Below are 10,697 nucleotides of genomic sequence, written 5' to 3' on the forward strand. Positions count from 1 at the left end.
ATGTCATGCTAGCTTTTTCACAGCTATAGTGTTATCTCCATCACACAATGTGATTTTGTATATGTGGCTTTATTTCCCATATAGTCATGGAACTAGTTGGTCAGAGCATCCTGGGTTGGGTTTTTGTTCTGTCATTTGCTTGCAGTGGCAGCTTAACAAATTCCTTTGCCTTTTCTAGTACTGACTACCTTATTTTTTTTTTTTTTTTTTTTTTTTTTGAGACGGAGTCTGGCTCTGTCACCCAGGCTGGAGTGCAGTGGCCGGATCTCAGCTCACTGCAAGCTCTGCCTCCCAGGTTCACGCCATTCTCCTGCCTCAGCCTCGCAAGTAGCTGGGACTACAGGCGCCCGCCACCTCGCCCGGCTAGTTTTTTGTATTTTTTAGTAGAGACAGGGTTTCACCCTGCTAGCCAGGATGGTCTCGATCTCCTGACCTCGTGATCCACCCGTCTCGGCCTCCCAAAGTGCTGGGATTACAGGCTTGAGCCACCGCGCCCGGCCTGACTACCTTATTTTTAAGGGCCTTTCTGAGGCTAATACAGGCCATGGTATTGCTTCCTAGTGGCTCAGATGGGACAGGCACCTTGCTTAGGTCCCACAGGACTTTTAATGATATCTGTATCTGTTTTCAGACAACACCCAAGCTTTCCTACTGAAACCTAGCTTTGTCTTCTTAAGAAAGAATGACAGAAGACAAAGGGAAGAGTCAATGACTATAATTCTTGGAGAAAAATATTGTTTCAAAAGTAGTGGTTTCCTGACTAGTGTGTGTTACCAAGCAGCCTTCTGAAAGACAACAAAGAGGAAATTCTAGTTATCCCGCGGGTGAAGCATTTTTCTTGAGGCGGATGCTCTGGGAGAAAGAAGTAGATTCGCCCCAGAAAAATTAGCCAAGAGTTCTCTGAGCAAATCCTGGAATTCCAAATATTCCTCTATTAGTATCACCTACTACTCAGAAGAGGAGCCCAAAATTCTAAGGGAACGTGCCACCTCCACTGTAGTAAGAAGAGGGGATTTGCAGGGCTGGGGAGGACCTCAGAATGTCTGATTTAAGGAGTCAATATTTTAAATAACACTTTAAATTTTTTTCTGATTAGAGAAGTAACACATTTCAAATACAGAAATGTTAGGAAATTTAGAGGGGAGGTTCCAAGATGGCCGAATAGGAATCGCTCCAGTCTACAGTTCCCAGTGTGAGCGATGCAGAAGACGGGAGATTTCTGCATTTCCAACTGAGGTACGGGGTCTATCTCACTGGGGCTTGTCAGACAGTGGGTGCAGGACCTGGGTGCAGCCCACGGATGGTGAGCCGAAGCAGGGAGAGGCATCGCCTCACCCAGGAAGCACAAGGGGTCGGGGAATTCCCTTTCCTAGCCAAGGGAAGTGGTGACAGAGGGCACCTGTGTGTCTGGAATTGGTGGGTTCTTGGTTTCACTGACTTCAAGAATGAAGCCACACACCCTCGGGTGAGTATTACAGTTCTTAAAGATGGTGTGTCGGGAGTTTGTTCCTTCAGATGTGTCCGCAGTTTCCTCCTTCTGGTGGGTTCGTGGTGTCGCTGACTTCAGGAGTGAAGCTGCAGACCTTCACTGTGAGTGTTATAGCTTTTAAAGGCGGTGTTGATCCAAAGAGTGAGCAACAGCAAGATTTATCGTAAAGAACAAAAGAACAAAGCCTCCACATTGTGGAAGGGGACCCAAACAGGTTACCACTGCTGGCTCAGGCAGCCTGCTTTTATTCCCTTATCTGACCCCACCCACATCCTGCCGATTGGTCCATTTTACAGAGAGCTGACTGATCTATTTTACAGAGAGCTGTTTGGTCCATTTTACCGAGAGCTGATTGGCCCATTTTGACGGAGTGCTGATTGGTGCATTTACAATCCTTGAGCTAGACACAGAGTGCTGATTGGTGCCTTTACAATCCTTTAGCTAGACACAGAGTGCTGGACAGAAAAGTTCTCCAAGTCCCCACCGGGTCAGCTGGATACAGAGTACTGACTGGTGTATCCACAAACCTTGGGCTAGACACAGAGTACTGATGGGTGCATCCACAATCCCTTAGCCAGACATAAAGGTTCTCCAAGTCCCCACTAGACCCAGGAGCCCAGCTGGCTTCACCCAGTGGATCCCGCACCAGGGCTGCAGGTGGAGCTGCCCACAAGTCCCGCTCCGCGCACCCACACTCCTCAACCCTTGGGCGGTCGATGGTGCCATGGCGCAGGAGTTGGCACTCGTTGGGGAGGCTCGGGTGTGCAGGAGCCCACAGCAGGGGGGAGGCTTGGACATGGCAGGCTACAGGTCCCGAGCCCTGCCCCGCGGGGATGCAGCTGAGGTCCTGCGAGAATGTGAGCACAACACCCGCAGGCTGGCACTGCTGGGGGACCCAGCACACCCTCTGCAGCTGCTGGTCTGGGTGCTAAGCCCCTCATTGCCCTGGGCCAGTGGCACCAGCCAGATGCTCTGAGTGCAGGGCCCGCTGAGCCCATGCCCACCCAGAACTCGTGCTGGCCCACGAGCGCCACATGCACCCCCAGTTCCTGCCCACGCCTCTCCCTCCACACCTCCCTGCAAGCAGAGGGAGCCAGGTCTGGCCTCGGCCAGCCCAGAGAGGGGCTCCCACAGTGCAGTGGCAGGCTGAAGGGCTCCTCAAGCGCGACCAGAGTGGGTGCTGAGGCCAAGGAGGTGCCGAGAATGATCAAGGGCTGCGAGGACTGCCAGCACGCAGTCACCTCTCACCTGGAAAATCGGGTCACTCCCACCCTAATACTGCACTTTTCCAATGGTCTTAGCAAATGGCAAATCAGGAGATTATATCCCACACCTGGCTCAGAAGGTCCCATGCCCATGGAGCCTTGCTCCCTGCTAGCACAGCAGTCTGAGACTGAACTGCAAGGCGTCAGCGAGGCTGGGGGAGGGGCGCCCACCATTGCTGAGGCTTGAGTAGGTAAACAAAGCAGCCAGGAAGCTCAAACTGAGTAGAGCCCACTGCAGCTCAAGGAGGCCTGCCTGCGTCTATAGACTTCACCTCTGGGGGAAGGACATAGCAGAATAAAAGGCAGCAGAAACTTCTGCAGACTTAAACGTCCCTGTCTGACAGCTTTGAAGAGAGTAGTGGATCTCACAGCATGGAGTTTGAGATCTGAGAGTGGACAGACTGCCTCCTCAAGTGGGTTCCTGACCCCCTGAGTAGCCTAACTGGGAGACACCTCCCAGTAGGGGCCGACTGACACCTCATATGGCTGGGTGCTCCTCTGAGACGGAGCTTCCAGAGGAACGATCAGGCAGCTACATTTGCCGTTCTGCAATGTTTGCAGTTCTGGAGCCTCCGCTGGTGATACCCAGGCAAACAGGGTCTGGAGTGGACCTCCAGCAAACTCCAACAGATCTGCAGCTGAGGGTCCTGAATGTTAGAAGGAAAACTAGCAAACAGAAAGGACATCCACACCTAAACCCCATCTGTACATCACCATCATCAAAGACCAAAGGTAGTTAAAACCAGAAAAACCAGAGTTGAAAAGGTGAAAATTCTAAAAATCAGAGCGCCTCTTCTCCTCCAAAGGAACGCAGCTCCTCACGAGCAACGGAACAAAGCTGGATGGAGAATGACTTTGACGAGTTGAGAGAAGAAGGCGTCAGATGATCGGTAATAACAAACTTCTCTGAGTTAAAGAAGGATGTTTGAACCCATCACAAAGAAGCTAAAAAACTTGAAAAAAGATTAGACAAATGGCTAACTAGAATAACCAGTGTAGAGAAGACCTTAAATGACCTGATGGAGCTGAAAACCATGGCACAAGAACTACATGATGCATGCACAAGCTTCAGTAGCTGATTCAATCAAGTGGAAGAAAGGGTATCAGTGATTGAAGATGAAATAAATGAAATGAAGCAAGAAGAGAAGTTTAGAGAAAAAAGGGTAAAAAGAAATGAACAAAGCTTCTAAGAAATGTGGGACTACATGAAAGGACCAAATCTACGTCTGATTGGTGTATCTGAAAGTGATGGGGAGAATGGAACCAAGTTGGAAAACACTCTGCAGGGTATTATCCAGGAGAACTTCCCCAACATAGCAAGGCAGGCCAACATTCAAATGCAGGAAATACAGAGAATGTCACAAAGATACTCCTTGAGAAGAGCAACTCCAAGACACATAATTGTCAGATTCACTAAAGTTGAAATGAAGGAAAAAATGTTAAGGGTAGCCAGAGAGAAAGGTCGGGTTACCCACAAAGGGAAGCCCATCAGACTAACGGTGGATCTCTTGGCAGAAACTCTACAAGCCAGAATAGAGTGGGGGCCAATATTCAACATTCTTAAAGAAAAGAATTTTCAACCCGGAATTTCATATCCAGCCAAACTAAGCTTCCCAAGTGAAGGAGAAAGAAAATCCTTTACAGACAAGCAAATGCTGAGAGATTTTGTCACCACCAGGCCTGCCTTACAAGAGCTCCTGAAAGAAGCACTAAACATGGAAAGGAACAACCAGTACCAGCCATTGCAAAAACATGCCAAAATGTAAAGACCATCAATGCTAGGAAGAAACTGCGTCAACTAATGAGCAAAATAACCAGCTAACATCATAATGACAGGATCATATTCACACGTAACAATATTAACCTTAAATGTAAACGGGCTAAATACTCCAATTAAAAGACACAGACTGGCAAATTGGATAAAGAGTCAAGAACCATCAGTGTGCTATATTCAGGAGACCCATCTCACGTGCAGAGACACACATAGGCTCAAAATAAAGGGATGGAGGAAGATCTGCCAAGCAAATGGAAAACAAAAAAAAGTAGGGGTTGCAATCCTTGTGGGGAGGGAGGAGGGATAGCATTAGGAGATATACCTAATGTAAATGACAAGTTAATGGGTGCAGCACACCAACATGGCACATGTATATGTATGTAATAAACCTGCACATTGTGCACATGTACCCTAGAACTTAAAGTATAATAATAATAAATTTTAAAAAAGAAAAAGAAAAAAATGTTAGGAAATTTGGAAAAGTCACAAATCTAAAAGCAAAATTAAAAAAATAGGAGTCAGCTATAATCTCACCAACCAAAGATAAACACTCTTCATATTTACAAGTTTCCAGCCAGGTTTTTTGCTGATTATATTAAAAAATAAAACGTGGGTACTATTTTACGGTTGCTCTCTCTCTCTTTTTTTTCTCTCTTTGTTTTCTTTTTTTTTTTTTTTTTTTTTGCTTAACAATATAAAGGGAATGTTTTCCCATTTCCATACGTATTCTCCTAGAGTGCGTTTATAATGGCAGCATAGTTTTGCATCCTAGAGATGTGCCATCACCTGTTTGGCTTTTCTCTTATGGCTAAGTATTTCAGTTATTTTTCCTACTCAAGAAAGCAGCCTGGGAGCTGATTTAACTGTTTGCAATTTTGCCCTCTGTGGTAGTGGCCTCTTCCAAAGAGCTGTTTTGAGTGCATGTGATTACCAGGGTGGGAACTTGTTCTTGTTGAAGTTCTTGTTCTCTTTTTCAGTTTAGAGTGTTAAAAACATAGGTCACTGCTGGCAAAAGGAAAATACGTGCAATTTGAACCAAAGAACCTCATTTATTAACCCACTGAAACCCATCTACATCAGCCTACATGGCTATTGACATTCTATAGATGAAGAAGTCAAAGTGTAGGACGAAGCAAGAACAATCTCAGACCTATGGTGTGCTTGCTTGACTTCAGATACTTATAATTTTGTTCTCCTACAAATCTTCTCCAGGTGAGCATAAAAAAAAAATGGATGTATTGTTCCAGAATTTTCCTTTACCTACTTTATGAAAATAGTCGTTTCACCTTCCTCCAGATTTCAAAAATGCCAGTGAAGCTTAACTTGGGAAGTGGTGCCCTCTGGTGTAGAGATGTTGCAGGCCCTCTTGGAAGAGAATATTCTTTGTGCTCTTCTCCTGTCAGTGAGGCACTGCTCTAAGTCATTCACACTCCTTCACCTCGGTTTAGGCTGATGGCAGGGAGTGAGAAATGGAAACTCAGTTCCCTCGAAGGAATCTGGCCAGCTCAGGCTGTGGGCCTCAGTTATGGGGAAGATTGAATTATGACGGGAGATTCCTTATAGTTCTAAGACATGTGGAGATAAATTAGAGGGAAGCTAACCAACTAATATTGCACAGATATTGTGCTGTATATGATTCATTTACGTATTTATAAAGGATGCCTCATTCCCCACTAAAGTGCATTTGTTTTCACACAGCATTTTCACTTCACTTGGTGAAATTACAAATATGTTGTTATTAAGAAATTTCATAACTATGTTTCCGTAAAATGTGGTTTTAAGTGTTGTTTTTGAGAGAATTTATTTAAAAGTCAAAAACACGCTTATATAGGAAAAATGAGTAATATAAACATGTTTCTTGTTTTTGAGAGAAAGTCTGGAAGAACTAATGAGAATCTAGGCTAAGGCTCCTATAAACTTCAATCCTTAGTGAGAGTTTTAGCATAAAGTTCAGCCAGCTGTGCTGTCACTGAACATTGAGCATCAGTATCCCTGTATCTCTAAAGGGAATGCTAAGCTGAGTTTTCTGCAGACCGTGACCACCAGCTTTTGAGGTAACTTTAGCCTCCTTATGCAGAAATAAGGAAGAAAAGCTTGCAGGTGGGGGTCACTGAGGGACTAGCTGGGCATCAGTGGCAACTTGACAGTAAGACACTGGTTGTTCCTCTTAAGTTGGTGTATGTCTGTCCCTATTACCCTACACATTAGCTTGCTCCCGCTAGCTTATTGACAGAAACAAATGTAAATGTTGCATTAATCAAGTGTATATGTGTCATAAATATTTTCTTAAGAGGTATGGCCCATACTTTAAAATCTTGAACCTAAGGGTTTTTGGTTTAACCTTGGGTTATCATTCAAAATGAAACACATATGTTTTCTTGTAGATCTTCCTAAGCTTCCTAAGTGAAGGAGAAAGACAATCCTTTACAGCCAAGCAAATGCTGAGAGATTTTGTCACCACCAGGCCTGACTTACGAGAGCTCCTGAAGGAAGCACTAAACATGGAAAGGAACAACCAGTACCAGCCACTGCAAAAACATGCCAAATTGTAAATGTTTTCATGCAGATGCATATGTTTTCATGCAGAATGGCCTGCTGAATCCTTGAAAGCCATAAGAGAAATGTATAGCAATCTATTCTAAATCAACTTGTTCAATCTAGCAATTCTCTGTCACTCTAAGAGAATTTTCTCAGCCTCATACTCCTTTCTTGGACAACCACTACTTTAAGACCAGGATCATGTTCAATGGCATTCTGGCAATACATGTCCATTAAGTAGAAATGCACAATGTCTACTTGTTGAATACCTAGTTGTTCTCCAAATTTACTAATAGGATCTACTATCTTGAAAGGTAAAACAATTCCTATTTTGAAATATATATATATTTTTTTCTTTTTGAGAATATATATATGTATATATATATTCTTTTTGAGATGAAGGTTTGCTCTGTTGCCCAGGCTGGAGTGCAGTGGCACAATCTCAGGTCACTGCAACCCCCACCTCCTGGGTTGAAGCGATTCTCCTGCCTCAGCCTCCCAAGTAGCTGGGATTACAGGCACCTGCCACCATGCCTGGCTTATTTTTGTATTTTTAGTACAGATGGGGTTTCACCATGTAAGCCAGGCTGGTCTCAAACTCCTGACCTCAAATGATCCACCCACCTCAGCCTCCTAAAGTGCTGGGATTAGAGGCATGAGCCACTGTGCCTGGCCATATATGTACTTTTATAACTCCTTCTTTCCACATTGTAGAAAGTACACATTACAAAGCTCAGTCAAATGCCAGGAACTTAAACATCCACATATTAGAATAAGTTCTTAAAAAATTTCTCAAAAAAAGGGAAAAAATACATCTCACTTGAATTCCAAAGAATCAACCTAAAATATACCGAGATTCCCAAACTGAACATTAAAACACAAGACATAGAATCAAAAGTCAAAGAACAAAGGGAACATTCTTCGGCACGAGATAGGAAGCTGGTTTTAGAAACAGGTGGAGATCACAGAGTCCCAGCATAAGCAAAAGCAACACAAAAACCTAGGCTTTTGAAAAATGTCTAAAATACAACAAAAGAGAAGGCATTCTGAATGTTTTTATGTAGTAATAGCAGGCCACTAATACAGGAATATAGACGACTATATTAATCCACAACATTTCAATGAAATAATAAAAACAACTCTTTGGACACCCGGAAACAAAGGATGTTTTATCTAGTTACCTTTTTTTTTTTTTTTTTTTTTTTTTTGAGACAGAGTCTGGCTCTGTCTCCCAAGCTGGAGTGCAGCGGCCCAACCTCGGCTCACTGCAACCTCCACCTCCTAGGCTCAAGCAATCCTCCCACCTTAGCCTCCTGAGTAGTCGGGACTACAGGCATGTGCCCACCACGCCCGGCTAATTTTTGTATTTTTCTGTAGAGATGGGGTTTCACCATGTTGCTCAGACTGGTCCCAAATTCCTGGACTTAAGTGATCCACTCGCCTTATCCTCCCAAAATGCTGGGATTACAGGCGTGAGCCACCGCACCTGGCCAACTTTTTATTCATATGTGAAGACAATAGAAAGACATTCTTCTATCACTAATATTTATTTAATTAATATTTCTGAGTGCCTTTGATATGACAAGCACTATGCTAACTGCCATATAGGGAGAGGTGAACAAACAGATGGGTGCTTGCATCCTAGAAAATTTTGCCTCTGCACACCTTGCTTGTGATAATAATTATAGGGCATATGCCAAACACTGAGCTATAAATCTATGAAGGAAGGATGTTGCTTACTTATCACAAGTGATAACCAGTGATACCAATATCTATGAGCCATAGAAATAAAGATTGGCTATTTCCCTGACTAGATCAGAGGGATACAGCTTAATTCAGAAGATAAAGTCTTTTCTTTTTTTTTCCTTTGAGATGGAGTCTCGCTCTGTCACCAGGTTGGAGTGCAGTGGCACGGTCTCGGCTCACTGCAACCTCCACTTCCCAGGTTCAAGCGATTCTCCTGCCTCAGCCTCCTGAGTAGCTGGGACAACAGGTGCACACCACCACACCCAGCTAATTTTTGTATTTTTAGTAGAGACAAAGTTTCACCATGTTGGCCAGGATGGTCTTGATCTCTTGACCTCATGATCTGCCTGTCTGGGCCTCCCAAAGTGTTGGGATTACAGGCGTAAGCCACCGCGCCCGGCCGAGAAAACCCTTTCTTTATTGCAGCATTAGGCACCCCCAATAAGAGCCCATTCACATCACCATGATAAACAGAAACACTGCAGGGGAAGAAATGATCTTGCCTTTGGGCACCAGGACATTGGGACCTCCATGTAGTCTGCATCAGTAGATCATGAGGACAAACCATCTATCAAATCTGGGAAACACAAAAGGCAAACATAAGATTGAAAAGTAATGCAGTTCTTCACCAGATGGCTCTGCTGCTTAATAAGTAAAATCACGATCACAGAAGGTGATAACCAAGGATAATTAGGTAAATGATCACACTCCATTTAATCACAGTTCAGAAGATCTTCCCTAATTTCTGCTGAAGTCTTCAATAATTTCACCTACCTCTGGAAGAAACTAGAGGACTAATGGGAAGAGTCCATTGGTGTTTATGTGGGAAAAGGAAGGTGCAAGCCATTCCAGCTTAAGGAAAGAAAGGAAGGGAGGGAGGGAGAGAGGAAGAAAGAGAAAGAAAAAGAGAAATGAGGAAAGGAAGGAAGGAAGGGAAAAGAGAGAGAAGAAAGGAGCGTAGAAGAAAAGAAGGAGGGAGGGAAGAAAGAAGAGAAACTGACTTTCCAAGACACAGCTGAAGCAGCAGCTAAGACGCAACATTATGAAAGTATGGGGTATCATTCTTCTGGATGCAGTGTATTTATTAAATCAGAGGCCTGTAAAGGGTACTGTGTTCCCAATAGGAAGAATACATGGATCCAGGAACCAAGGAGTAGAAGCAGTAGTAGCTCCACTTACCACCTCTCTGATTGACCCACTCAGATATGTCATGCTTTCATTTCTGTAACTCTGGGGTCTGCAAGGTCAAAGGTCCAGGCCCCCAAAGAAGATGCACCCTTGCCAAGTTACACAGAAAGGTCTCACTGAACTACAAGCTACAGCTTTTCCCAGGACACTTTGGATTTCTTGTGTCTAGGGACCAGCAGACATGACGAGGAGTTGCCATACTGTCGAGGCTAAGTAACCCTGATTAGCAGGAGTGAGGTACGGCTGCTTTTACCCAATAGAGGCAGAAAAGAATTTATGTAGAATCCAAGTAATCTACTTGGGCGCTTTCTGGTACTTCCATGCTCCATTTTAACTGTGAATGTACGTGCGTAACCACCTCAGCCTGAGAAAAATATGATTACCGAGGGCTTAACCTCTCAGAATTGGTGAGAGGGTAAATAAGAATAAGCAACTAAGACCTGAGGGTGAAGGGAGATTAGAATACATGGTAAAGGAAGGAGTGGATGGGTGCTAGTTGCAGCCCTAAGATCTGCAGCATTGACAGTGACTACAGTTTGTTTGTCCACAGTTAACTTCTTCTAAGTTTCCGTTCAGGAACAGAGACTGGTAGGAAGCTTGGAGGAGTTGTCTCTTGAACCTGTCTGGGGAAGTAGATCTGTGTGACTCAAGAGGTGGACCTGGCCAGGCGTGGTGGTTCACGCCTATAATCCCAGCA

The sequence above is a fragment of the Macaca mulatta genome, chromosome 7 (genome assembly GCF_049350105.2).
Source record: "Macaca mulatta isolate MMU2019108-1 chromosome 7, T2T-MMU8v2.0, whole genome shotgun sequence".
Classification (NCBI taxonomy): domain Eukaryota; kingdom Metazoa; phylum Chordata; class Mammalia; order Primates; family Cercopithecidae; genus Macaca; species Macaca mulatta.